Consider the following 6,625-nt stretch of genomic DNA (forward strand, 5'->3'; position numbering starts at 1 on the left):
CGCTATGCCACATGGCCTTTTGGTAAACCAGAGAATTCTTCACTCACTTATAGCCAAAACATAATGAGATTTTTTTAGTTTCAAATGCTTGTTTCAGCACACTATCACAAGACAAGGCTATTAATCATTCTTGTTAGGATGGAGTAAGACAGTGTGTTTCATATTTGCCCATGACAAATGGGTTTCTTATGCATTCCTGTTTAACGATACCTAGGTCTTTAAATTAAAATGAGAATTGCCTCTGTCGATCAGTCAACTGATTAGTACACAGGTCTTTACTTCTATTTCATTTGCAGGACAAGTATTTTTAAATTGGGAAATGTCAAAAATACTGTTTTGCAAATTTGTTGTCCACAGCTCAATTTTTTTTCCTAAATATAGTCACTTTATCTTTATGAATCAGACTATGAGTTTGAGGTTCTTACATTGATTTATGTAGAGCAGACAGTTTTTCAAAAATGCCCACCTAACACTCAAGGTTTAGAAGGAAATTTTTGTTATAAAATGAATGTGTTTCATTTTTATTATCATCATTAAGAAAATGGACTAATTCTTCTTATAACTCAGTCACCCTTAAAAATGCTTTGGCTCAAGACATCCAGAGTGATTTGCAATAATATAGAAGTGCACTATGCTCTGCTTCCATATTGTTACATGATTCTCCAAAGAACTTTCCTTTTTTATTCATTTATCTTTTTATTTATAAATAATTGCTATTGATTTTTAGCCTTTACAAATTTTTTTTGAGTTCCACATTCCCTCCCTCCCTCTTGCCCCTCTCCTGCCTTCTGAAAAGGCAAACAATATATCAATTATACGTATACAATCATGCAAAACATATTTCATATTAGCCATATTGTACCAAAAAAGTAAGAAAAATGAAGTGAGAAAACTATACTTCAATTTGCACTCAGAGTTCATCAGCTCTCTCTATCAAGGTGGATAGCATTTTTCATCATGAGTCCCTTGGAATTTTCTTGGATCATTGTATTGATCAGAGTAGTTAATTCTTTCACAGATGATTGTTATTATAATATTGCTGTTACTATGTACAATAATGTTCCACTTCTGCTCACTTCACTTTGTATGAGTTCATATAAGTCTTCCCATGCTTTCTGAAACTATCTCCCTCATAATATCTTATAGCACAATAATATTCTATCACAATCATATGCTACAACTTGTTTAGCCATTCCCCAATTGACAAGCATCCTTTTGATTTCTGATTCTTTGTCACCACAAAAAAAGTGTTGCTATAAATATTTTTATACATGTCGGTCCTTTTCCTTTTTTTATTTCTTTGAGGTACAGACCTAGTGGTATTACTGGGTCAAAAAGTATGCAGTTTTATAACCCTTAAGGAATAGTTCCAAAATGTTCTCTAGAATGGTTGGGCCAGTTCACAAATTCACCAACAGTGCATTAATGTACCTTTTTTCCCTCATCTCCTCTAGAATTTTTCATTTCTGATAGGTGTGAGGTAATACCTCAGAGTTGTTTTAATTTGTCTTTCTCTAATCAATAGTGATTTAGAACATTTTTCCATATGACTGTAGATAGCTTTGATTTTGTCTTCTGAAAATTGCCTGTTCACATTGCTTGACAATTTATCAATTGGGGAATGGCTTTTATTTTTATAAATTTGACTCAGTTCCCTATATATTTGAGAAATGAGGCCTTTCTTAGAGAAACTTACTGTAAATTTTTTATATTACTTCATTTTCTGTCCCTTTTAGCAAAATGTAATTTCCCTGATTATATCTTTTGATTAGATCTATTTTTGCTTTTGCTTTGAGATCATGATTGCTACCCCTGCCTTTTTTTTTTACTTCATCTGAAGCATATTAGATTCTGCTCAATCTCTTTATTTTAATTCTGTCTATGTGTCTCTCTCTATTTCAAATGTGTCTCTTGTAAACAACATATTGTTGGATTCATATTTCTAAGCCATTCTGCTGTCCTCTTCCATTTTATGGGTTAGCTCATCCATTTTACATTTACAGTTATGATTACAAATTGTGTATTTTTCTCCTTCCTATTTTCTTCTGATTCTCCTTATCTCGTTTTTATCCTGCCCCTCCTCAAAAGTTTGTTTTGCTTCTGATCACGGCCTCATTTAATCTGCCTTCCTTTTTATCATCCCCCTCATATATTTTATCCCCTTCCCCTCCTATTTCTCTATTTAGTAAGATATATTTTATACCCAACTGAGTGTGTGTGAGTGTTTGTGTGTGTGTGCATGCGCGTGTATTCCTCCGTCATTGAACCAATTCTGATAAGAGTGATGTTCAAGCATTACCCACTGCCACCACCACCCATTTTCTCCTCTGCTATAAAAGCTCTTCCTTGTATGCATCTCTCATATGAGATACTTTTCCCCTTCCTACCACTCCCTTCCCTTCGCCGATGCATCCCTTTTTCTCACTACTTTATTTCTTTTTGAAATCATCCCAACATAATTGACTATCATCTGTGCCCTCTGTCTATGTAGACTGCTTCTAACTACCCTAATAATGATAAAATTCTTAGGAATTACATGTATCATCGAATGTAAACAGTTTAATTTTATTGAGATCCTTATGATTTCTCTTTCATGTTTACCTTTTTATGCTTCTCCAGAGTCGTGTTTGAATGTCAGTTTTTCTATTTAGCTCTGGTCTTTTTATCAGGAATGCTTGAAAGTTCTGTATTTCATTAAACAGCCATTTTTTTTCTCTGAAAGATTATACTAACTTTTGTTGGATAGGTGATTCCAGCTATTTTGACTTTCAGAATATCACATTCCAAGTCCTCTGATCTTTTAATATGGAAGCTGCTAAATCTAGTATGAACCTGACTGTGGCTCCACAATATTTGAATTGTTTCTTTATGGCTGCTTGCAATATTTTCTCCTTGACCTGGAAGTTCTGGAATTTGTCTACAATATTCCTGGGAGTCTTTATTTTGGGATCTCTTTCAGGAGGTGATTGGTAGAATCTTTCAATTTCTATTTTACCCTCTGGATCTAAGATATTGGGGAAGTTGATAATTTCTTGAAATATGATGTCCAGGTTCTTTCTTTTGTCATGGCTTTCAGATAGTCGAATAATTCTTAAATTATCTCTCCTTGATCTATTTTCCAGGTCAGTTGTTTTTCTAATGACATATTTCACATTCTCTTCTATTTTTTCATTCTTTTAATTTTGTTTTATTTTTCTTGATGTCTCATGGAATCATTAGCTTCCACTCCAATTCTAATTTTTAAGGAATTATTTTCTTCAGTGAGCTTTTGTGCCTCTTTTTTGTTCCATTTGGCCAATTCTGCTTTTAAAGGAGTTCTTTTCTTCAGTGAATTTTTGTGCCTCTTTTTCCATTAGGCCAATTCTGTTTTTTAAGATGTTATTTTCTTTAGCATTTTTTATGCCTCTTTTACCAAGCTGTTAATTCTCTTTTCATAATTTTCTTGCATCATTCTCGTTTATTTTCCCAAATTTTTCTTCTACCAATCATCTCTTTAACTCATCCAGAAATTCTAGCATTTTTCTTTAAAACTTTGGTTGTATCTGTTTTCTCATTGTTGTCTTCTTCAGAGTTTGTGTCTTGGTCTTCCATGCCACCGTGGTACCTTTTTATGGTCAAGTTCTTTTTTTGTTGTTTGCTCATTTTTCCAGCCTTTTTCTTGATTTTAAACTTTGTGTTAAAGTTGGGCTCTGCTCACCTGAGGCTGGGGAGACACTGTCCCAAGCTTCAGGCTTTATCTTGCTACTGTTTTCAGAGTGAGTTCTGGGACTCTGCAAGTTTTCATGCTTCCAAGGTGGTGTGATCTAGGGAAAGATGTGGTCACTGCTCTCCTGGTCTATACTATGGTATTTACCCAAGAAGGTCCACTACTCTCCTGTAGCTGCAAGGACTAAGGTTCTGCTTGGCCCTGGAACTATGACCAGGGCCCCTACTTCCTTGTGACAGCCTACAAATGCTCCTCTCTGCCCTGGAACTGCAACCCAGAACTGCATATAGGTAATAGAGTTGCTGGTCATCACCAGCTGCACCCAGTGCCAGCAAAGGGTCCCCTGTAATCTCTTTTTGACCAGTTGACTGACCCTTATCCCTGGGCTAAGAGCTTCCAAAGCTGCTACTACTGCTACTGCTGCCACCTCTAAAGCCAGCCGCTAGTGTTGCAGCTGCCTCCATACTCTCCGAACAGGCTTCCACCCCAGTGTCATGGAGCTCTCCTGCAGACCTCCTAATCTGTCTTAGGCAGGAAAAATGTCTCACTGTGTCATTTTGTTGGCTCTGCTGCTCCAAAATTCGATTTGAGGCATTATTTTAAAGTTGTTTGGAGGGGAATATTGAGATAGTTTGGCTGGGTTGTGACCTCAAATCTACCATCTTGGCTCCAGCATGAGCTTTACTTTCAATGGACTGTTTTGTACAAAGTTGGTTACTCTTAACAATTTGGAAAATTTTGTGTAGCTCTTCATTCATATTTCTCAACATAAGTGGTCATCTATGAAGCATACAATAGGTCCACATTTTACCAGGGTCTATGCTTTTAACTAGTACTTGTTGACCTGTGTTTTATCCTTAAATTAATTGAACTCCGATATAATTGGAGTTCAATATAATTCTCCCACATTACATAATTTATGTTTTAAAATCTATCAATTATATTGAAATTTCCTTGTAATGTTGCACTGACATGAAAAGGTTTGCAAAGTAACAAACTGTCCCTCAAATCAATTTCAAGAACATACTTACAATGCAATCAAATGGGCATCTTTAACTATATCTGTTGTTTTATCAATGAAAAATTGGAAAATTTTAGATTCTCAATCGATTCAGATGTTTAGATATATAAGCAATGCTTTCTCATGTTATGATCTGAAAGTGGAACCCCTGGAAGTTGTTCTATGTAAGATTTGTCAAGCAACATTTTAATCATACTAGTAACTACAAGTAGCACCAATATTTCTCCAATCAAATGAGACTTTTTACATTGAACACTTCTATATGATGTAAGCAATCCCTTTGATGTCAGAGATATTTTTTAAATTTGTTTTTGCTTGGGGCAGCTAGGTGGCGCAGTGGATAGAGCACCAGCCCTGAAGGCAGGAGGACCTGAATTCAAATCCAGCCTCAGACCAAACAGTTGACACGTACTAGCTGTGTGACCTTGGGCAAGTCACTTAACCCCAAGTGCCTCACCAAAAAAAAAATTGTTTTTGCTTATTAAAAGAATTCATCTTTTCTGGAAACATTTTCTTGCCAATATATTCTACATGTATACTTTCAAGATGTCATTTCAGCTTCTTCGGTTTCATATGATTGGTAAATACATCATTTGTCCAAAACAAATATAGCTTTCTTTCTATCCATAAGAGTACTTAGGAACCCAGTGATAAACAGAGTAGGTCAAATTCTCTTGATGTGAGCATTTTCCTTTGTGTTTCTGTGTTTCTGCTAATTAAATGGCCTTTATTATCTTTAGATGTCTGGCTTTCAGATGTTCCAGTGGATTTTCCCTTTAAACTGGATATGTATTTACCCATCATGATAAATATTATTTCACTTTTAAAATTAGAGACTAAAATTTTAAGATAAATTCAAATTCAGTCATCGACAATTTAAAAAAAATAATTCGGTTTTTTTAAGTTTTAATTTGGAGGGGGAAACTACCTTATTATATTGTACTTACCAAAATGAACAACATTGAGAAATATGACAGATATTATGGTCCTTTTCACTCCCACACAGTTTGTTTACATTTGTGGTTACATACTTCATGTTCAGATGCAACAAGCAGTGGGAGGACCCAGTTCATCTGTCTTATGAGTATCCACCAAGTAACAGTGACAGAGGCAGATTGCACCCACATCAAGATCTGACACACACCAACTCATTTGACCCTGTTTCTGTAAACTTTATTAAATAATCACAGCACTGAATGTACTGTCGATTGGAACAAATTTGCTATATGTTAGTGTTGCTTTTGTTGAGTTTAATTTGAATTGGTTTCATTTTTTTAAAAGTGGCCATATTTATTTGAGAGTTGCACTAAAAAAAAACACCCAGTGATTTGGGCCATTGTTTTGCACCCCCTCTGAGAGGGTCTGTTCGTGCTCCCTGCTATATGGGGTAAGCCCCACGGTATGGAAAACTCAAGATCTTAGAATTAGAAAATGATAAAAAACCTTGAAGTCACTGAACTATGAAATCTTAAAATCACTGGACCGAAGAATCTTGGAATCTTATGATCAGTGAATGACATAATAATAGCATCTTAATCATAAACTCTTAAAATCATCAAATTATAGAGCTTTCAACTCCATAGAATACTCCAGTTAAAAAGAGACCATAGAATATTCGAGTTAAAAAGGACCTTAGAGGTTACATAGTCGAACACTCTTTCCAGTGCAATTGCCCCTGAAAGATTCTACAAAATCCCTGAAAGATGTTCAGTCAACCTGGTTTGGTCTAAGAATCCTTCAGCTTGTCTTATGTCAATAATAGTAGAATCAGTATATGTTTTAGTAATAAACACTAAAGAATTAACACCAATTTCCCCACGTACAGTTTTTCCGTTGTGGGCATTGTTATTTTTCTTTCTACTGCCTAGCCAAGCCCTTTGAATCAATATGTTATTTCT

The sequence above is a fragment of the Vombatus ursinus genome, unplaced genomic scaffold, assembly GCF_900497805.2.
Source record: "Vombatus ursinus unplaced genomic scaffold, bare-nosed wombat genome assembly UNPS02014882.1, whole genome shotgun sequence".
Classification (NCBI taxonomy): Eukaryota; Metazoa; Chordata; class Mammalia; order Diprotodontia; family Vombatidae; genus Vombatus; species Vombatus ursinus.